Source organism: Kogia breviceps, chromosome 5, assembly GCF_026419965.1.
Source record: "Kogia breviceps isolate mKogBre1 chromosome 5, mKogBre1 haplotype 1, whole genome shotgun sequence".
Classification (NCBI taxonomy): Eukaryota; Metazoa; Chordata; class Mammalia; order Artiodactyla; family Physeteridae; genus Kogia; species Kogia breviceps.
The window spans coordinates 92,410,505-92,434,228 of record NC_081314.1 but is presented as its reverse complement, the minus strand read 5'-3'; positions in this window follow the sequence as shown (position 1 = coordinate 92,434,228).

The window sequence follows — 23,724 nt, the reverse complement described above, 5'->3', positions numbered from 1 at the left end:
CACCAGGAAGCCTGTGTGCGAGCACAGGTCACTCTCCACACATCCCCTCCCGGGAGCCTGTGCAGCCCACCACTGCTAGGGTCCCGTGATCCAAGGACAACTTCCCCGGGAGAAAGCACGATGTACCTCATGCTGGTACAATGGCCCACTGGCCTCTGCCACTGAAGGCTCACCACGCATCCATACCCCTCCCTTCCTTGGGCCTGAGTGATCCAGAGCCCCTGAATCAGCTGCTCCTTTAACCTTGTCCTGTCTGAGTGAAGAACAGATGCCCTCCAGAGACCTATGTGCAGAGGCAAGGCCAAATCCAAAGCTGAACCCTGGGAGCTGTGCAAACAAAGAAGGGAAAGGGAAATCTCTCACAGCAGCCTCAGGAGCAGCAGATTAAATCTCCACAATCAACTTGATGTACCCTGCATCTGTGGAGTGCCTGAATAGACAACGAATCATCCCAAATTGAGGAGGTGGACTTTGGGAGCAAGATACATTATTTTTTCACCTTTTCCTCTTTTTGTGAGTGTGTATGTGTATACTTCTGTGTGAGATTTTGTCTGTATAGCTTTGCTTTCACCATTTGTCCTAGGGTTCTGTCCGTCCGGTTTTTTCTTTGTTTGCTTGCTTGTTTGTTTCTTTTTTAATTAAAAAATTTTTTTCTTAATAAATATTTTTTATTTTAATAACTTTAATAACTTTATTTTATTTTATCTTACTTTATTTTATTTTATTCTCTTTCTTTCTACTTTTTCTCCCTTTTATTCTGAGCCGTGTGGAGGACAGGTTCTTGATGCTCCATCCAGGCATCAGGGCTGTGCCACTGAGGTGGGAGAGGCAACTTCAGGACACTGGTCCACAAGAGACCTCCCAGCTCCACATAATATCAAATGGTGAAAATCTCCCAGAGATCTCCATCTCAACACCAAGACCCAGCTTTACTCAACAACCAGCAAGCTACAGCACTGGACACCCTATACCAAACAACTAGCAAGACAGGAACACAACCCCACCCATTAGATGAGAGGCTGCCTAAAATCATAATAAGGCCACAGACACCCCAAAACACACCACCAGATGTGGACCTGCCCACCAGAAAGACAAGATCCAGCCTCATTCACCAGACACAGGCACTAGTCCCTTCCACCAGGAAGCCTACACAATCCACTGAACCAACCTTAGCCACTGGGGACAGACACCAAAAACAACGGGAACTATGAACCTGCAACCTGCAAAAAGGAGACCCCAAACAGCATAAGATAAGCAAAATCATAAGACAGAAAAACACACAGCACATTAAAAGGCAAGGTAAAAACCCACCAGACCTAACAAATGAAGAGGAAATAGGCAGTCTACCTGAAAATGAATTCAGAATAATGATAGTAAAGATGATCCCAAATCTTGTAAACAGAATAGAGAAAATGCAAGAAACATTTAACAAGTGCCTAGAAAAACTAAATAGGAAACAAGCAATGATGAACAACACAATAAATGAAATTTTAAAAACTCCAGAAGGGATCAATAGCAGAATAACTGAGGCAGAAGAATGGATAAATGACCTGGAAGAAAAAATAGTGGAAATAACTACTGCAGAGTAGATTAAAGAAAAAAGAATGAAAAGAACTGAGGACAGTCTCAGAGACCTCTGGGACAACAATAAATGCACCAACATTCGAATTATAGGGGTCCCAGAAGAAGAAGAGAAAAAGAAAGGGACTGAGAAAATATTTGAAGAGATTATAGTTGAAAACTTCCCTAATATGGGAAAGGAAATAGTTAATCAAGTCCAGGAAGTACAGAGAGTCCCATTCAGGATAAATCCAAGGAGAAACACACCAAGACACATATTAATCAAACTATCAAAAATTAAATACAAAGAAAACATATGAAAATCAGCAAGGGAAAAACAACAAATAACACACAAGGAAATCCCCATAAGGTTAACAGCTGATATTTCAGCAGAAACTCTGCAAGCCAGAAGGGTGTGGAAGGACATATTTAAAGTGATGAAGGAGAAAAACCTACAACCAAGGTTACTCTACCCAGCAAGTATCTCATTCAGATTTGATGGAGAAATTAAACCTTTACAACAAAGAAAAGCTAAGAGAGTTCAGCACCAACAAACCAGCCTTACAACAAATGCTAAAGGAACTTCTCTAGGCAAGAAACACAAGAGAGGGAAAAGACCTACAATAACAAACCCAAAACAATTAAGAAAATGGGAAGAGGAATATACATATCGATAGCTACCTTAAATGTAAATGGATTAAATGCTCCCACCAAAAGACACAGACTGGCTGAATGGATACAAAACAAGACCCATATATATGCTGTATACAAGAGACCCACTTCAGACCTAGGGGCACATACAGATTGAAAGTGAGGGGATGGAAAAAGATATTCCATGCAAATGGAAATCAAAAGAAAGCTGGAGTAGCAATTCTCATATAAGACAAAATAGACTTTAAAATAAAGACTATTACAAGAGACAAAGAAGGACACTACATAATGATCAAGGGATCAATCCAAGAAGAAGTTATAACAATTGTAAATATTTATGCACCCAACATAGGAGCACCTCAGTACATAAAGCAAATACTAACAGCCGTAAAAGGGGAAATCGACAGTAATACATTCATAGTAGGGGACTTTAACACCCCACTTTCACCAATGTACAGATCATCCAAAATGAAAATAAATAAGGAAACACAAGCTTTAAATAATACACTAAATGAGATGGACTTAATTGATATTTATAGGACATTCCATCCAAAAACAACAGACTACACATTTTTCTCAAGTGCCTATGGAACATTCTCCAGAATAGATCATATCTTGGGTCACAAATCAAACCTTGGTAAATTTAAGAAAATGAAATTGTATCAAGTGTCATTTCTGACCACAATGCTATGAGACTAGATATCAATTATAGGAAAAGATCTGTAAAAAATACAAACACATGGAGGCTAAACAATACACTACTAAATAACGAAGTGATCACTGAAGAAATCAAAGAGGAAATCAAAAAATACCTAGAAACAAATGACAATGGAGACACAATGACCCAAAACCTATGGGATGCAGCAAAAGCAGTTCTAAGAGAGAAGTTTATAGCAATACAATCCTACCTTAAGAAACAGGAAACATCTCAAGTAAACAACCTAACCTTGCACCTAAAGCAATTAGAGAAAGAAGAACAAAAAAAAAAACCCTCCAAAGTTAGCAGAAGGAAAGAAATCATAAAGACCAGATCAGAAATAAATGAAAAAGAAATTAAGGAAACGATAGCAAAGATCAATAAAACTAAAAGCTGGTTCTTTGAGAAGATCAACAAAATTAATAAACCATTAGCCAGATTCATCAAGAAAAAAAGGGAGAAGACTCAAATCAATAGAATTAGAAATGAAAAAGGAGAACAACTGACACTGCAGAAATACAAATGATCATGAGAGATTACTACAAGCAACTCTATGCCAATAAAATGGACAACCTGGAAGAAATGGACAAATTCTTAGAAATGCACAACCTGCCAAGACTGAATCAGGAAGAAATAGAAAATATGAACAGACCAATCACAAGTACTGAAATTGAAACTGTGATTAAAAATCTTCCAACAAACAAAAGCCCAGGACCAGATGGCTTCACAGGAAAAATCTATCAAATATTTAGAGAAGAGCTCACACCTATCCTTCTCAAACTCTTCCAAAATATAGCAGAGGGAGGAACATTCCCAAATGAATTTTAGGAGGCCACCATCACCGTGATACCAAAACCAGACAAAGATGTCACAAAGAAAGAAAACTACAGGCCAATATCACTGATGAACATAGATGCAAAAATCCTCAACAAAATACTAGCAAACAGAATCCAACAGCACACTAAAAGGATCATTCACCATGATCAAGTGGGGTTTATTCCAGGAATGCAAGGATTCTTCAATATATGCAAATCAATCAATGTGATACACCATATTAACAAACTGAAGGAGAAAACCATATCATCATCTCAATAGATGCAGAGAAAGCTTTCAACAAAATTCACCACTCATTTATGATAAATACTCTGCAGAAAGTAGGCATAGAGGGAACTTTCCTCAACATAGTAAGGCCATATATGACAAACCCACAGTCAACATCGTCCTCAATGGTGAAAAACTGAAACCATTTACACTAAGATCAGGAACAAGACAAGGTTGCCCACTCTTACCACTCTTATTCAACATAGTTTTGGAAGTTCTAGCCACAGCAATCAGAGAAGAAAAGGAAATAAAAGAAATCCAAATTAGAAAAGAAGAAGTAAAACTGTCACTGCAGATGACATGCTACTATACAGAGAGAATCCTAAAGATGGTACTAGAAAACAACTAGAGCTAATCAATGAATTTGGTAAAGCAGCAGGACACAAAATTAATGCACAGAAATCTCTTGCATTCCTATACACTAATGATGAAAAATCTGAAAGAGAAATTAAGGAAACACTCCCATTTACCATGACAACAAAAAGAATAAAATACTTAGGTATAAACCTACCTAAGGAGACAAAAGACCTATATGCCGAAAACTGTAAGACACTGATGAAAGAAATTAAAGATGAAACAAACAGATGGAGAGATATACCATGTTTCTGGATTGGAAGCATCAACATTGTGAAAATGACTATAGTACCCGAAGCAATCTAAAGATTCAATGCAATCCCTATCAAACTACCACTAGCATTTTTCACAGAACTAGAACAAAAAATTTCACAATTTGTATGGAAACACAAAAGACCCTGAATAGCCAAAGCAATCTTGAGAATGAAAAACGGAGCTGGAGGAATCAGGCTCCCTGACTTCAGACTATGCTACAAAGCTACAGTAATCGAGACAGCATGGTACTGGCACAAAAACAGAAATATAGATCAATGGAACAGGATAGAAAGCCCAGAGATAAACCCACACATATATGGTCACCTTATCTTTGATAAAGGAGGCTGAAATGTACAGTGGAGAAAGGACAGCCTCTTCAATAAGTGGTGCTGGGAAAACTGGATGGGTACATGTAAAACTATGAAATTAGAACACTGCCTAACACCATACACAGAAATATTCTCAAAATGTATTAAAGACCTAAATGTAAGGCCAGACACTATCAAACTCTTAGAGGAAAACAAAGGCAGAACACTCTATGACATAAATCACAGCAAGATCCTTTTTGACCCACCTCCTAGAGAAATTGAAATAAAAACAAAAATAAACAAATGGGACCTAATGAAACTTAAAATCTTTTGCACAGCAAAGGAAACCATAAACAAGACCAAAAGAGAACCCTCAGAATGGGAGAAAATATTTGCAAATGAAGCAACTGACAAAGGATTAATCTACAAAACTTAACAAGCAGCTCATGCAGCTCAATAACAACAACAAAAAACAACCCAATCCAAAAATGAGCAGAAGACCTAAATAGACATTTCTCCAAAGAAGATATACAGATTGCCAACAAACATATGAAAGAATGCTCAACATCATTAATCATTAGAGAAATGCAAATCAAAACTACAATGAGATATCATCTCACACTGGTCAAATGGCCATCATCAAAAAATCTAGAAACAATAAATGCTGGAGAGGGTGTGGAGAAAAGGGAACACTCTCGCACTGCTGGTGGGAATGTAAATTGATACAGCCACTATGGAGAACAGTATGGAGGTTCCTTAAGAAACTACAAATAGAACTACCATATGACCCAGCAATCCCACTACTGGGCATATACCCTGAGAAAACCATAATTCAAAAAGAGTCATGTACCACAATGTTCTTTGCAGCTCTATTTACAATAGCCAGGAGATGGAAGCAACCTAAGTGTCCATCCTCGGATGAATGGATAAAGAAGATGTGGCACATATATACAATGGAATATTACTCAGCCATAAAAAGAAATGAGGGCTTGCCTGTGGAAAAACAAACAAACAAGAAAGAAAATTGAGTTATTTGTAGTAAGGTGGATGGACCTAGAGTCTGTCATACAGAGTGAAGCAAGTCAGAAAGAAAAAGACAAATACCGTATGCTAACACAAATATATGGAATAAGAAAAAAAAATTGTCATGAAGAACCTAGGGGTAAGATGGGAATAAAGACACAGACCTACTAGAGAATGGACTTGAGGATGGGAGAGGGGGAAGGGTAAGCTGTGACAAAGTGAGAGAGTGGCATGGACATATATACACTACCAAACGTAAAATAGGTAGCTAGTGGGAAGCAGCTGCATAGCACAGGGAGATCAGCTAGGTGCTTTGTGACCACCTAGAGGGGTGGGATAGGGAGGGTGGGAGGGAGATGCAAGAGGGAGGAGACATGGGGATATATGTATATGTATAGCTGATTCACTTTGTTATTAAGCAGAAACTAACACACCATTGTAAAGCAATTATACTCCAATAAAGATGTTAAAAGGGGGGGGATTGGATTAGAAAATTGCCAAGATCAGACCCCTTTTTACTGGGATAGTGTATGATTAATAGGGCATTGAAAATTGTTATAAAGTAATTTACATAGATTTTTGTCTCTGCCAGTGCTCTTAGTAATTAGAAGTGTGACTTACAGAAACAATTTTTCAAAAGCTATATTTTATTAACTAAAATGGGAAGGAAGAAAACAGCCTAATACTTATTCAAAGTCTGTCATGCATCAGGTATTGTCTGGAGTGTTTCTTCTTTTGTGATTTCAATCTAATCCCTGTAAAAGCCCAGGAAAATTCCTATTCCAGTCAGAAGACCCTGGAAAATTCTCATTCCAGATAAGAAAGCAGACTTAGAGGTGAAATAGCTTGCCTAAGTTTAAAGCGCTAGTAAATGACAGAAGTAGGGTTCAAGTTCAGGTTTTGTGATTCTAAACGCAGTGCTGTTGATAGCTGAAATTCTGTTATAATCCTGCAAATGCAAGAGCCCCTTCCCTGTAAATTAACCGGCCGGTCCACTTTAGTGGACAGTGATTGAGAATAACAGCACGTGTGAGCAGGGCTGCTATGTGCCCTTCATTTCATGCTTTCCTTCAGGGTCCTCCATAAGGCTTAAGTTAGCCACTCAGTCTGACTGAATTACCAAATGAATGTCTCTCTCCTTTCTGCTCTCAGTAACTCTTCTTTCTTTGAGAGGAAAAATAAAAATAAAGCACAGCTAAGTATTAAAGCAAAGCAAAATCAATGCTGTCTTTTTATTTATTTATTTATTTATTTTATCTATTTATTTTGTGGTACGCGGGCCTCTCACTGTTGTGGCCTCTCCCATTGCAGAGCACAGGCTCCGGACGCGCAGGCCCAGCGGCCATGGCTCACGGGCCCAGCTGCTCCACAGCATGTGGGACCTTCCTGGACCGGGGCCCGAACCCTTGTCCCCTGAATCGGCAGGCGGACTCTCAACTACTGTGCCACAAGGGAAGCCCAATGCTGTGTTTTTAATCAAGTAAATGCCAGCAAAGAATCCCAAGTTTAAAACCCCAAGGCAAACATATCTGAGCCCATTGTAGCTGGAGAGGAAGAAATTAATACTATATAAGCTAATGAAAATTTTTAAGTATTTGCCAGGACATTGGATTGTAGGAGCACAGCGAGTCACCACTTTACATTTTCTGCCTTTCTGTGTGATTAAAATACCGATTTTGAGGCTGTATGAATTTTAACCACGATTCTGTCCCAGTTTATGAAATGTTCTTTTAAAAATGCAGCATCATTATAAAGCATCATTATCCATTAACATTCATAAAAGATGAGCAGGCAGCTTGAAATGACTCTGAGGTCACACAGTAGGGCCTGTAGGTGGTCAAATCCCCATTCACACTTGGCACCTGGAAAACATTAAACCCTTAAGCAACGAGGCCTGTGAACCACTTAGCCGTTCTTTCGAGTCACAGAAATGCCTCATAGGGAATCTACTCAGGCAGAGCAGGCAGCTGGGCAGGCGTGCCAGATGTGCCATTAGCCACATCAAGGCCGAGTGTTCTCCTGTGGTGTGGAAGACGCACCAGAAGTGCTTTCCAGGCTTAGCTGTCTCCTTCGCCCCCAACATTCTGTCCTTTACTTAGTGTTCAGTTTCCCCTCATCTCCTACCACTCCCACCATCATCGTTTCCATTTCTTCTAGCTCAGAAAGGGTTGTTTTAATATTAATATCTAGATTGGTCTATTCCAGAAGCTAATAGTCCTTGCCAATTTTTTTTTTTTTTTTTTTTTTTTTTTTTTTTTTTTTTTTTTGCGGTATGCGGGCCTCTCACTGTTGTGGCCTCTCCCGTTGCGGAGCAGAGGCTCCGGACGCACAGGCCTATCGGCCATGGCTCACGGGCTTAGTTGCTCCGTGGCACGTGGGATCTTCCCGGAGCAGGGCACGAACCCGTGTCTCCTGCATCGGCAGGCGGATTCTCAACCACTGCGCCACCAGGGAAGCCCTCCTTGCCAATTTTGATCTCAGATAAACATATCTATCTGTCTGTCTATCTATGCATCCATCTAGATTGTAAGCAGAGTTCTTTCAGTCTGGGTCTGTGAGATTTTCCAAGTATTTTACTTCCTATTTTGTTCTCTAGATTTCTCTGGTTTGGTTTCAATATAGGCTCAGGTATGACCACTAGATAAAGTAGATACAGTTATCACGGGCTTGTGAGAGTAATTGCTTTAATGAGGGGTCTGATGAGCTTCTGTTGGTCCCCCAGGAAGCATGTCAGAAGGGACTGTGTTTATAATTGACTCTAATCCACTCTAATCTTCCACCTTAACCTCCCCAAGAATTAAGTGATTGATTTTTGGTCTCTTGAAAAGAAAATAAAGACCTCCTGGGATGAAACTTGGCAGCTGCCCAAAGACAAAGAGACAGTCCAAGTCTGGCACCATTTGTATTTGGACGTGAAGAGCTAACTGTACCTAATCAGGCAGTTTCCTCCCACGTCCCCATAGAATCCCAGTTTTTGGCTCCTGACTGAACGCTAGCATGATCCTGGGTCAGAGCTTAGACAGAATTTCATAACCATTTCTTTACCTCAATGCCAGATATCCGTAAGGCAAACATGGCAGAAATGGTGTAGGCAAAGGTTATTCTTTAGCACTCTGCTTCCTCTAAGAATCACCCCTCCCTCCCTGGCCCCCAAGTGCAAGGCCTGTGGTTCCCAGTTTGCTGCTCTTAGGCTGCAGGCACTACCCTTTTTCTCCTCACCCCCTCAGGAAGGCCACAACATACGTAGTTTCCCTCTAACCAAGTCCCTTTCTCCACATATACTGGCATCAGCTGCTACAACAATGAGCTGTTGAGATAAGGAGAAGCTAAATTTTAGATTGGATATTATTCATACAAGTTCTTGCTTTTTTAAAAAAAATCTACTAGTGAAAATGGGGCCACAGTTATAAACCAGTGTGAGTGGAGAACGATACATAAGCTTTGAGGGGAAGTGGACCTTCTTCTCTCTTACCTCTCTTCTTGCCTCCAGCCCTGTTCTCCCCACTCTGCAGCCCCTTTTTGAGTTTCCATTTCTCCCTGTATAGCCCACAGTCTGTCAGAGTCTCCTCCCTTTGTACCTCCACTCTCAGCCTCCCGACATCACCACCTTGCTGAACTGCAACTTCCTGTCATGCTGACACCAAGGATTGTTGATTCTAGTCCAAAGTCAACCTGTCATCTAATGCCATGTCCTCACGTCTGCTCAGGCATCCTTTTCCTCATTTCTTTGCCTTCCTGTCACCATCCTCCCAGTCCACAGTCCAAAACCCCATGTTCCCCTTTCCTCAGGGCTCCTCCCTCACTAATTTTCAGCAAATAACACAGATTCTCTTCTGTTTATATGTAAAGTTGAGGGCTCAGATCTGAATTTCTTCAACTTCCTTACTCTCCACATCCCAATTTTACTATAATATTTCTTATCCTCCCTGTCAAAGCAGAAGCATTTCCCCCCTCCCCTTTATTCTTTGCTGTCTGATCACTCCATCTGTGCTCTGGATCTCGGCCCTCTTAATCTTCTTCCACACATTTTCCTGTAAATTTTCTACTCTTTCTTGAATTATTAGTCTCTTCTTCATCTGCTTCCTCTCAGCCTAAAACAAGTGCTATATTACCAAAACTCCTGTCGTAAACATACTTAATTGCTTCCCCTCCTGCTACCAAACTTTTTTTTTCTTTTTCCTCAAAAAAATCCTCTATTCAGTCAGCTTCCCAAATTCAAGTTTGGCCTCTGGGCACACTATTCTTCTGCCACTGCCTATTTGAGCTTTCTAGTGAGAAACAAAGCAGGGAGGAAGGGTAGACAGAGAAGAAAAGAAGAAAAAACAATTTCAGGAAGACTAATATTATGGAGTGGAAGGTTGGATGGCCTTCAAAGAAGAAGGAGAAAGGCCTGCCATGGAAGTGTGTGGGAGCGGGGGATGGGAGCAGAATAGCACTGCCTTGGACCTGCCCATAGAACACATTTCACAGGGCCCCCACCCTCTGAGCAAGGGGAGTCAAGAGAGGAGAGAACCAGCGTTCCATTCCAGCCAGGTGAACCCTCAGCACCGTCAGTTCGTGGGTGAGTCGCTGGGACAGAGCAGTGGCGCTCCCCGTGCAGCAGGGCCAGGGCTGACCTTGGCCTCTTGCCACACACTGCTGAACGGAGGGATCAGTCAACTGCTGCTCCTTAGTCCTAGATGGAGCTGCTCGAGGAGGAGGGCAACCATCTCCTGCTTAGGTGACCTGGTGCCCCCTCACCTCCCACCCACGAATCCACCCATGCTGCTAGCCCCAGGTACTTCAGTTTAAAGGAAGCATTTACTGTTTTCCAGGTTGTATTCTGTCTTAAGTGTGTTCACTCTTTTCTCCATGCCTGTGTCAGATGATGTCTTTTTTTTTTTTTTTTTTGGTGGTACGCGGACCTCTCACTGTTGTGGCCTCTCCCATTGCGGAGCACAGGCTCCGGATGCGCAGGCTCAGTGGCCATGGCTCACGGGCCCAGCCGCTCCGGAGCATGTGGGATCTTCCCGGACCGGGGCACAAACCCGTGTCCCCTGCATCGGCAGGCAGACTCTCAACCACTGCACCACCAGGGAAGCCCTGATGATGTCTTTTTTATTTAAATTAATGAAAAATGTTCTTGGTCTTTAACCCAATCAGCAAACTTCAGGACTTAACGTGGACAAGAAGGAAAGCCAGACCAAGGCTTGAGTATAATTCAAAGAGAAGAGAGTGTTTTATTGTTTTGTCCCACCGAGACCTTGAGCCAGACAGATCCAGTTTATGTCAGAAAATATTAAAGGACCAACTCTACATCATGTGGATTTGGGGGCATATGCCATATTTGATACGGGAAAGAGAGGAATATCCCATGACTGGGTATAAGGGAAATGTCAAAGGCAAGTGTACTCAACAGCAACCTAAAAGAAAAGGAGAGAGAAAACCAGTGCGGAAAGAACCGTGAGTCTTTCTCAGTCAAAAGAAAAAAAAAAAAAAAACAAACTCCTCGCTTAGATAGGCAATACTGAACCTGAGTAAGAATATTCATCTTTGTATTCCTGCTTTCTTTTATGGTGTCATTATTCAAGGCAAGGATTATGCCTGTCTGGTTTCCACTGAGCCCCCAGAGTCACTGACACATAAACACTAACTTGCTTAGGGAACTCCACCGGCAGCAGAGCCCAGGGAAATTGTGTCATCCGTTTGAGATGTCTCACATTCCAGACACACTGTTATCCCAGGCCATTGCTGGCTCCCTTGAAAGCAATAAGCAGACAATATAGGAAGCTGTCAGGAAATCCAATATCTAAACCCAATATGAGATTGTGGCCCCAATCTAATAAGAATAGATTCATTTTGCTTTATTCCTGTTTTGTCACCTGCTTTGTGGGGAAAATGAAACATGATAAATCAGAACATTATGGTCAACTTGGAGTACATATTGACTCATCATTCCCTAAAATTTTATGGCAAACATTTTGAACCATGTGAATTCATGGAGACTGAGTTTCTTAGCGATCCCCTCCTTTCTATCACAGCATTATAACCTTCCTCTGCTAAGGAAGCTAAAAGACTTCCTCAGGGTCAGCTTAAAAGACTTGATTGCTGGATGACCTGGGACTAATTTAAATTCACAGATGAATTTAATAGAAATGTGAACATTCATCTGATATAGACTAAATTGCCTCTGACCAACACCACTCCAGAAAGCAGCTGGGGCAGGTGCATTGGCTAACTTGCCTATGATTTCCATGGAATACACAGTTTTATTAAAACTTAAATTTGATTTGAGAAAAATCACTAAGGAGGCAAAAGGATAGAGAAACTGAGATCTCAGACTCTTCCAATTTAGTAGTTCTTTTAAAGTAGATTGATTTATTAATTCAATTTTAAGTATCTTTTATAGTGGCTCTATCCCCTAATCAGTACAATCCGTGTATTGGGTGGCTGTTTACTTTGGGCTTTGATGTAAGCCCTAGCAAAATCTTCCCATTAATCCAATCACTACAACAGACTATGATTAGTTTACTATAGCATTGATTTTTAAGGATCACAGAAAAAGCCTCCTTAGTCAGGGCATGGGGTGGGGGAAGGCAGGGGAGGAGTATTAAGGGATTATAGGCTGCATCTGCCAGAACACAGATATTCATCCATATAATTTATTGTAATTATTTATGACTTACATGGTCTATCATCTTCTGTATATTTCATGAAAATCTTATATTTTATAACTTAATGGCAGGCCATGCAGACTACTGTGTTAGATCTCTAAAAGTCATTTAGTGATGACCATTAAACTTGTCTTGACTCAGTAAACTAGAAGGCAGCTTTCATTTTTAGCAGTTTACTAATGAGGAAACGCCAGCCTGAAAAAGTTCAATGACCCATCTGTCCAGCCTCACTGAGTTGGAGAAGAGCTATGTCTAGAAACCATCTTCCGCCTCTTGATTCCCCTCCTTTGTGTCTTATTTTTATTAGTATTACCGTGTAGCTACCCTATGGGCCAGGCTCTGTACCAAGTGCTTTCATGTATGCGATCTCACTGAATTCTCACAGTGACCCTGGAGGATGGGTATTGTCATTAACCTCATTTTATATGTAAGAAACCCAAGGCTCAAAGAACTTAAGTGACTTGACCAAGGGCATTTAACTAATAGCTAGTGAATCCCAGACGTCAAACTAAAGTTTGTTTCAATCCAAACCCTCAGTTCCTAACCATACCCCATATGTAACATTGCTTAGAAAGATGGCATTTCAGGGCTCTCGCGTGCTTTTCTCATTTCCCCAAGGTCTGTCGCATGATTTGCTAAACTGCACATGCTTGGAGCTCAAACCCTTGTCTGAAAATCACTCCCTTTGACCACCTTTTGCTCCATACATCACTGTCTGTTAGGGATTCAAACATAGCTGGGAGCTTTAGTTAATGATGGATGACACTAAACTAAGCACCAATCACTTTTCTCCAGGTCTTTTGAATCTGCAGTTGATACAAGTAGAGAAAAATAAGTTAAAATTGTTTTCATCAAGGAAAGAATAAGTGCAAACTAATATTTTGACAAAAGGTTATTGTTATCATTAGAAAAAACAAAATTTTAAAAGTACTGTGCATTTTGTGTTAATAATAACTAATTTTGCAGTGGGTTTACTTTGGTGCTAGGCGCTTTACATGTCATCACTCTTTGCACCCACCCTATTTTACAGGCACAGCAGCTCAGAGAGGTTAAACATCTTGTTTAAGGTCACAACTGGGAAATGGCAGAGCCAAGAACTGAAGCAGATCTAACTGTAGAGCCCACATTCTACACTCAATTACTCCAAATTGATAAAGGTATTTCTCTTTATATCTATGTACAGGTTTAGGTGTGATAATCCTTGTGATTAGAAACATGAGGTAAGATGCTGGATACACAAAGATGAAAAGCATGAAAAAAGGTTTTAAATAGAAGTGATATTCTTCAAAAATCAAACTGAAGGCTAAATGGATGATTAGCAGTATTGAGGATGAGCAAGAGAAATTATCTTTAAAGATTAGAGAATATAGAGAAGATTTTGATTTATGATGTATTTAGTGGTATGAATGATGCCCCCAACCCTGAAAAATACGTGCAAGTCTTAATCCCCAGTACCTGTATATGTGACCTAGTTTGAAAAAGGGTCTTTGCAGATGTAATTAAGTTAAAGATCTTGAGATGAGATCATCCTGGATTAATGGAGTGGGCCCTAAATTCAATGACTAATGTCCTTATTAGAAACAGATGAGGAGAGGACAGTGAGGAAAGAGGCCAAGTGAAGGCTGAAGCATCACATTGGAGTGATGCTGACAGACCCCAGGAGCTCAAGAGCCAAGGAACAGATTGTTCCCTAGAGCCTTCGGAGGGAGAGAGGCCCTGCTGACACCTTGATTTTGGACTTCTTGTTTCCAGAATTGTTACATTGGGTTGGCCAAAAAGTCCGTTCGGGTCTTTCCGTGAGATGATACAGAAAAACCCAAACAAACTTTTTGGCCAACCCAATAGAATAAATTTCTATTATTTTAAGCTACCAGGTTTCTGGTAATTTGTTACAGCAACCCGAGAAAACCAATACAACATGTTATAGCATTTAATCTCTACATTAAAAACTTTATTTTTTAAAAGCCATAGTCTCCAGTATCTCTATCCAATGGATTTAGTGCAAACCATGACAACACATCAGGATCCAGGACTGCATGGACACTCACCATTTACCTTCAGATGGTAGTACAGAATGTCTCGATAGATATTCATGAAAAAGGAGTCTTAGTTCACAGTGTGTGGCTGGGTCCTGCTACCCACTTTAAAACCAATCAATTTCTGGTTTGCTTACTTCTCAGGTATTCATTTCCACTCCTAATAGGTCATGCGAGTATTTTTCTGGCCCGTGAGACTTCATGCCCCACATTATAAAGGTAAAGAATTCGTTGGAAAAATCCAAGGATTTTCCTAAATAAGGGTTTCAGGTTGATGTCTGTGCTCACTCTTAACCTGTCAGGGGAACTTGGTCCTACCTACAATGTTGAGACCTAATGAAAAAAAGAAGTCTTTTAAATGGTAACACTTGGTCTCCCCAGGGAATGCTCCAGACATACAAGGAGGTAACAGAAATGGTGGAACTGAAGGCTACTGATCCTTCACCAGTCTTTAAAAGCAAGAACTAAATGCTATTCTACCATGGTTAGAGTCTCAAAAGAATGCCTTAGTCATGCTATGCACAGAACATAATGACACACTCTCCTGGTTTCAACTGTTTTCTTCCATGAAGTCTGGGGTCCTCTTGCAGGCATTGCCAACAGGGGGAGCTCCTTCCCATGACAGAACATACCGCATTGCACAAGACTAAAGTAAGTGGCATCTTCTTAAACCCTTCTCAAAGGAGGAAAAGCTCCTCACCTGCCTTTCATCTATCATGCTGCTGAACATTCTCTAACTGGTAGTTTCTCAGGTGCCTCCTCACCAGTAGGCTGGGCACTCAACAGCAAGTCTTGTCCTGGTCCAGGTGGACCATCAAAGAAAGCCTGCAGCCTTTCCTGTTACAATAACTGAGGACCATACAGCTGCTGTGCCGGATGTTGTCAGTCTGTCCCGCTGTATCCGTCATGTTCATCGTCCTGGTAAGCTCAGCTGTGTGGACTGTATAAGTGAGCTCCCTTGACCACTGGGTCAGCCAGTGGGTGCACATAAATACCTTGATCTCACTCTCCTCTCTATTTGACAAGATAAAAATTATATATTTGTCAAAACTACTTGAAAAAATAGAGGGAGGAAAAAGAGTGAGGTCAGGTTATTTACATCCCCAGGCCCCTACCTGAGGGGTTGCCATGGCTTGGCTGCACTTGTGCACTGAGGGACACAATTTCTGTCAGGAGGGCCTCCCCCTACAGCCATTGTCTCTGGTGATCCTCTTCCGTTTCCCCTCAGTCCTAAGAAAGGAAATGGCTTCTTGGTGTTGCTAGTTCTGAGAACTGTGCCATCCCTTGTTGTTTCCCCTATACCCTACCACACCTTTATAAATAAACTATATTAAGCTCTACTCAGTTATCACTTTTGAGGGTGCTTTCTGTTTTCTGCTGGGAAAATGTTGGCTAACCGACTCTGGAGTAATTCAGCTCCCAGGGAGCAATTACTTCAAGTAAATGCTAAGCCACCAGTGACAGCAAAAGTCACATGGTGGCTTTTCTGATATCTTACAAATATTATGTGCCTATATGTAAGAGACCTAGATTTTACCATGTTCATTTCCCCGTAGTTACAGCATTATGCCACTTAACTCTATCAGAGAAAATCATTTTGTCATTGGTCGATGTAAGTTTCTCACACTTATTTCTATCTTAAGTACTGCTGTTGAATTCCATGGCTCATGTAATGAGGATTTATGTATTTTCTACAGTTGATTTGAGCATTTGGCAAGTCAGCCATGAAATGTCTTTAAATTTATATTCACTTTGTCAAGGTGTATATTGTCTGCTCTTTTACAAACTGCTAATTTCCTTAGTCGAATATACTTCATAGGGGACTGAAAGGTCATAATTTGTGATAGTTCCAGTGGGGGTCCTTGAACTGCTGATCTTTACAGTGGTCATTCTCTCCTTGATAATCTGAAAGGACATCAGGGGAGAGAAAGGGTTCTTTATCTTTGCTCTGTAGATCAACCCCAGTGCCTGACATAGAGTTGGAGCCCAATATTTGTTGAGAAGTTCATCAGGGTGAAGGATATCTTATTTTTAGGATGACTTGACTAGTTTTTTTCAATTTTGTGTATGTTGTGAGATGAATATGGGAAGTGGTATTTCTTAGTCAAGAGAGTTTCCCCAAAAAACATTCATATAGTATCCATGGGGGCCGGAGATAGAACAGTGAGTAAGGAGAGACAGCCTTTGTACGCATTCCTCCAAAAGCACAGCTGAGATCAGGGCCTTCTTACAGTTACTTGAGGATATTATTCTCTGGAACAGGAATCTGGGACTGAAAAGAATAAAGTAAAGAAAGAGGGAAAGCCAATCCAAGGGTGCATTATTAAGAGGCTAACACTGTGGACACATGTGGCGGGGTCCCTCTGGGTGCCCTCTGAGGACTTGGGTAGAACGCCAGAGAATCATCCACCTAAATGTCAGAAGAGGGATTTATGCACCAGCTCCTGCTCCCCATTGGTCAAGTGTCACCCCATGGGGCATTAACTCCCTTGTACTTCCAACGTTGTGCATGTGTCGGAGTGGATGACATACCGTGTCCCCGCCCTGGAGATGCCCAACTCAGAAAGTAAGAGGTGTTCAGGGCAGCTGGGGAGAGGTGCCTTCAGGCTGTAGATGTGAGCTGCCGGTTTGCTGCCACAGCAGCTGGAGGGCAAAGGCGGATAGAGAGGCCGTTTGCCAAGGTACAGAGTCCCTGTCCTCACAGAGCTTGCATTCTAACGGAAAGTGACAGTATACCTACGAGAAAATAAGAAACTTAACTAAGTGCTAAGCATGACGAAGGAAATACAGCTATTGATGTGACAGAGACCCATGGTGGGAGGAAGGTGCTTGGCGGGGGACGATTTAGTCACAGGGGTCGGGAAAGGCCTCACAGAGGAAAGGGCATTTGAACAACCCCAGAATGAAAGAATCCAGTCATGTAACATGCCTGTGGAAGAGCGTTCCAAGCAGAGAAAACAGTAAATGCAAACAACCTGGAGTTTAATGAACATGAAGAGCCTGAGACAGAAAGGGAAGAGGGGGCAAGACTGAAGTGAGAGAGGGAGTGTTGAGCGCGGGGTAGGGGAGCTGCTGTGAGTTGCTGGGTTCCTCTCAAGCATGTGTATGACCTAGATGCATATGAATAAAGGAGCTTGGACATCTACAGAACTGGCAGTTGAGGTTTGCACCTCTCACAAAGTAACTCTCAGGGGTCTCTGAGCAGTTTTCTGTCATAGAGGCACGCGTCTGAGTTACGTGTGCTGTGAGGTTGCCATGGTTGGGGATGAATTGCTTTGCTGGGCAGTGAATCTAGTTGACAACCCAGCATCCACACTTCAGCCTGGTTTTGTTGTCTTTTACTCATGGCCACGTACATAGCAACATCTGTGATATGATTAATCTTTGTTTCTGTGGGGGAAAGAAAGGTAGCCCAAGGTAAAGCCAAACCCTGGAGTTCAATATTTATGGTATAAATAAGTCTGTTTCCTGGCCACCAGATTCCTCATACATAAAATAATGCGGTTGGTTCTTCTGAGGTTTCTTTGTTCTGTGACTGTAGTTAGAGTGTGAAATTGATACAAATACTCCTAATTTCAAGTAGATTCTAGCTTTCTCAAAAGCAATGAAGCATGATTCTATTTTAGGGGAAAGAAAGCTTTTCTAACATTCTCAGAAGTGACAAAACATGATTTTGTTTCAGGGAAAGAAAAGGTTTGAGGATCTTCAGCTTCCTTCAGAGGACTCTCCACACACAGCGTTTTCCACATACGTTCGTATGCATCAGTGTTCTCCTAGAGATGTGCCTTCCTAGCCAGGTGCTGGGTCATTAGAGCAGCTTCCCCATTTGGCACTGGTTGAGCATATTGGGGATAAAGGAGAAACTGAAAAGAGAAAGAGAATTGCTTGGAGATGTAAATAGGAGACCTGTAGTCCTTCCCTGAGCAAAACCAGAGGGGAAAATAAATAATAAATGGCTAAAGAACAGTGAAAATAGGATAAAACTGATGCTGAATTATATAACACCAGAGTGAGTTTAATTCAATAACTTCCATTAAAAAATAGCATGCCTGGTCTCACCCAAAGAAGTAGTCAGAATTCCTCCAGGAAATTAACTTGAAAAGCAAGCAAGCAAACAAATACACAAACAGAAACTTTTAAAACAAATATATATGTATGTGTTTATATATATATGTGTGTGACTATATATATATATACACACATAGGTATACAAATATATACATATAAATCACTCACTATTGTTTCCTCTGTGACATACAGGTGCAGGTTAGTAGAGAAAAATGTCATGGGAATTAAAAAAAAAACTTATGTTTTCTAGATTGTTGCTTCCTTGTCAAGATGTTGAAGTTTTTTTTTTTTTTTTTTACTAAATATAAGATCATTTTTGCTTTATTTTTAATACATATACTTTTAAAATTCCCTATTTTGAGATAATTGTGGATTCATATTTAGTTATAAGAAATAATAGAAAGATCCCATAGACCCTTTATCCATTTTCCTCTAATGGTAACATCTTAGAAAACTAAAGTACGATATCACAACCAGGATATTGACATTAATACAGCTAAGATACAGTATTTCCATCACCACTAGGATCCCTCATGCTGTCCTTTTGCAGCCACACCCACCTCCCCTGACACTTCCTTTACCCCCCACCCCTTAACCCCTGGTAACCAATAATCTGTTCTCCATTTTTCTAATTTTGTCATCTTGAAATTGCTGTATAAATGGAAGCATACAGTATGCAACTTTTTGAAATTGGCTTTTTTCACTCAGCATAATTCTCTGGAGACCAAGCTGTTCATAGTTCATTACTTTTTATTGCTGAGTAATAGTCCATGTTACAGATATACCATAGTTTATTTATTAGTCCATTGAAGTACCTCTGGAATGTTTCTAGTATTTATGTATTACAAATAAAGCTGCCATGATGTTGAAGTTTAATCATGTTGAACTAATACTCAGTATAACAAGTAATACAGGATTCTGTATAACAAAACGTTTGACCTTGGTCAAGGCAATTTTACCTCTCGGGCCTCAGTTTTTTCATCTGTAAGATGAAGGGTTCTGTCTATACTGGATGATCCTACAGTTACATCCAGCTCCAACATTTTATAGATCTTGGCAGAAAATAATACAAGCTTCGCGCGCGTTCATGCCTCTGTTTTTGACTCTTCCACAGAAGAGGCAAATCTTTCGAAAGTTAGACTTCTTATCTAGAAGAGGGAGTAGTTTTTTATTTACAACTATCCTCTATATTCTTATGTTCCACGCTGGGGTCTGAGGTTCAGATCAATGTCCCTGGTCTCTGTAAAGAATCTCAATCACCAAATAAAATGAAATAATATACATTACCAGGTTTTTATTGAGCCAGAAATGAGAAGCAATACCTTTTAAAAAGATGTTCAGCAATGAGGACTATCTTTCTATCCCACCATTTCCTCTCCCCATTACAATTGTTCCTCCTCCAAGAAAATAATTTGGTTTAGCTCTCGGTTACCCTGGAAATGCTGTTAATCATAATCTCCTATTTCCCGTTAGCATTACTTAATTAAGGTTGCATTAAGCAACATCACTACAAGAAAGAGAGAAAGGAAGGGAGGGAAGGAGAGAGGGAGGAAAGACACCAGCATGGTCTCTCTCTCTCTCTCTTTCCCTTTCTCACTTACTCTCAAACTTAGAACTCCGTTTAAAGACAAATTATTGGGGAAAAGGAAGAGGGGGATTACTGACAAAGGTCAGATCCAGTCCTTGGCTGACTTTCCCTAGCCTATTGTTTTTACCAAGTGTAGCAACACAGTATCTCTACATGAATCTATAGTTGTAAAAGTATAATGTGGTTAAGAATATGTTTGTAGCAGTCTACAGAAAAACCAGGGTGTGTGATTTTTGCTCCACACTCTTTTTTTTAAGCTCTAAAATCAGTTGAACACTTCTCGGTTTTTCAAGGTGTTTTAAAATTTCTCCATTGAATGTGAAGACACATTTGAAATAAATTTCATTGCTTTGAAACCAGGTAGAATGTAGAATTTAAAATATTTCCTCTAATGCTCACTGTGCTAACTTAACCCTAGAGATGTTAATGGTTTTTCAAGTGTTTTTCTGCAAAAGTCCACATTATTGAGTTATTATTGAGTCACCAGCTTCCTAGGGCTTTGGCAAAATCAGGATTGATCTCTGTCTCTTTCTCTTTCTCTCTCTCCCTCTCCTTATTTCAACTTGCCACTGAAAAGAAAAATTCAAAGATTACTTACTATAATTATTCAATTGAATTTTGTAATTCTATTTCTCAAAGTAAAAAATATTCTAAAATTTCTCTTACTTAAAAAATATTTTTCTGGACATCTGTAGAAAAATATATTATGCAACTATTTTAAAGGAAGAAGTTTATCTTTGTTTTATAACATGTATATATGTCTACAATATATTATGAAGTTAAAAAAAAGCACAGGTTAGAGTACATGCAGTAAAAATAGTAAAAATCCAATTTCTTCATAAAACATATTTATGTAAATGTCTAGAAAGATATAAGACGAAATATAAGTGCTTTGGTTGTCTTTGGGTGGTTAGAATTCCAACTGATTTTTATTTTCTTTGCTTTCCTTTTAAAGTGTTGTAATGAGCAGATATTGATGCTGTCATTACAAACATGTATTACATTAAAATCAGTCCTTACTGGATGGATTGAGTATGGTGGAAATGATGGTGATAAAACAAATTGCTGTGCGGAAAGTCTCATGAAGTTCTTTCTCTTCCATTAGATGATAATTCTTAAAATTCATAAAATTTGAGTGAAAACCAAAAGGAGGACCTTCATTCTCATGGAGGCAGGGCCTCTACCTGTACCTAATAGGCCATCCGTCACTTCTAGTTCAAAGTCCAGTGATCTCTGACAATTGCTCCTGGGGTAGGGAAGGGAGCAGGAATCCATTCTTCCAACAGGAATCCAGCTCTATGATGGTTTTTCTTTCCTCCTAATTCTGCTGCATGAAAATTCAGAGGAGATTTTGATTCCATGTCCAACTGGACACCAAGCCTTACCTCCTCTTTCTTGTAATGTCCATGCCCCCATCATACTTTACCATGGCAATTGCCAATAGGAGAGCTCTCATCCTCAGGTGCCTAAAGAAATACAGAATTCCTAACAGGTCTCTTGCCTCATTTTTTCTCCCTTCTTTTATTCAATCTACACATGTCCACCTAGTAATTCGCCTAATTCATCCTACTAAACTATTACTTTTAAATATGTTACTCTTTTATTGAAAATCCTATAACTTTCTCTGACATGAAGAAAAAAATGTATAGCCTAGAATTAGAAGCCCTCCAGAATCTAAGCTCATCCCTAGCATGACTTTGCCCCAAGCCCCCCAATAAAGCCTCTGCTTCATTATAACAGCTGACTCACTGAATTGGCCTTGAACTTCAGTACTCCCAAGTGTTGGCTCTACCTGGAATGACTTACTTCATGGTTTCCACCAGACTCACTTCTACAATATAAAGCCAAGTTAAGATTTCACGCTTGAGATGTTCCTAGCCCACCTGATCCCTAGGAGATCGTCCCCTTTTCTAAAGACCTGTGCTACCTACTCATTTACTTCTGTGCTTTCTGTTTTCTGACTCTTTGGTGCACATGGATATTTTCTCCCCAGCAAAATGATAAGTGCCTTAAGGGCTTATTTCCTCATTTGTATTTAAAATCACCTAGAACTATGCCTCTTCAGTTATCCCTTAAGAGTTGGCACTAAATACATATTTTTTGATTAACTGAAACATCAAGCAGCATGTTTTCTAAGCATTTGGGGAAAGAAACATGTACAACAGTATAACGCTCCACGTTCTTATTTTTTTATATAACTAGTTAAAGAATAAAACCCAAGACAAATCAATAATATTTGAGTTAACCTCTCTGAAAACCACAAAAATAAGATCACCTTTTGCTCAACTTCCAATTTCTGAAAATGTCCTTAATCTCATTGAGGGTAAGTGTTTAGATGGAGCATCTAAAAAGTTTGTCCAAACACACACAATTATGTCTTGCCTGTAGCAGAAATAATGTGTGCCCCTGCTTCACTTTGTCAGTAATTGAATTTGCCTCTGAAGTTCAAGATTTCTTTTTGTGTGTGAAACTGACTGCTTCTGTTTTCTCTTTATATGCAGTAGACTCTAATCTAAGGCAGAAGAAACACTATGCAGTTGGGATATGGTGAGCAGGGAGGATAATAGAAGAGATTGACAGGACTTCCATAGAAGAGTTATTTTTAAGTATAGAGAATGCCTATCTATCCTCATGCTGAAAGGGCCTTTAGAAAATACTACCAGGATTGAAAAGCAGTGAGGGCAATTTCCATCACTGGGCTAGCAGTGCTGGTCTGTGGGGTGTTGCTGCCACCTGCTGCATGCAAACAGCCATGGAGGGGCTGGCGCCGGGCTCTTAGCTGCAGGACACCAGGTGACCACAATTAATATTCTGTGGGCATCTGAAATTTTTCTTCTATTAGAGCCTGGGTGAATCTCAAAGGAAAATCAGTCCAGTCTGATGACTCCAGGCCACAGAAGTATAAAAACAACACCCAGGACAGGCAACTTTGCCCAGTAGCCACTAAATGGGGCCCTGGTCATCCCAACCCCAGGCATGGATTCCATTAAAAGTTACCCTGGGGCTTCCCTGGTGGGGCAGTGGTTGAGAGTCCGCCTGCCGATGCAGGGAACACGGGTTCGTGCCCCGGTCCGGGAGGATCCCACATGCCGCGAAGCGGCTGGGCCCGTGAGCCATGGCCGCTGAGCCTGCGCGTCCGGAGCCTGTGCTCCGCAACGGGAGAGGCCACAACAGTGAGAGGCCCGCGTACCGCAAAAAAAAAAAAAAAAAAGAAGAAAAAAAAAAGTTACTTTCCATCTCTGGAAAACAAGTGAGGATTTCCCTTTTTCTGAATCTGAGGGATTTATTTGAAGAGTTGCTTCACCTTCAGGCAATAAGAGATAAGAGACCTCTAGATGATTCAAGGGGGAGGATATTTTCTTAGAGAATTCAATAAATTTAGATTCTTATTGGTTTCTACTTAGGTAGATTCCTCTTAATATGACAAGTG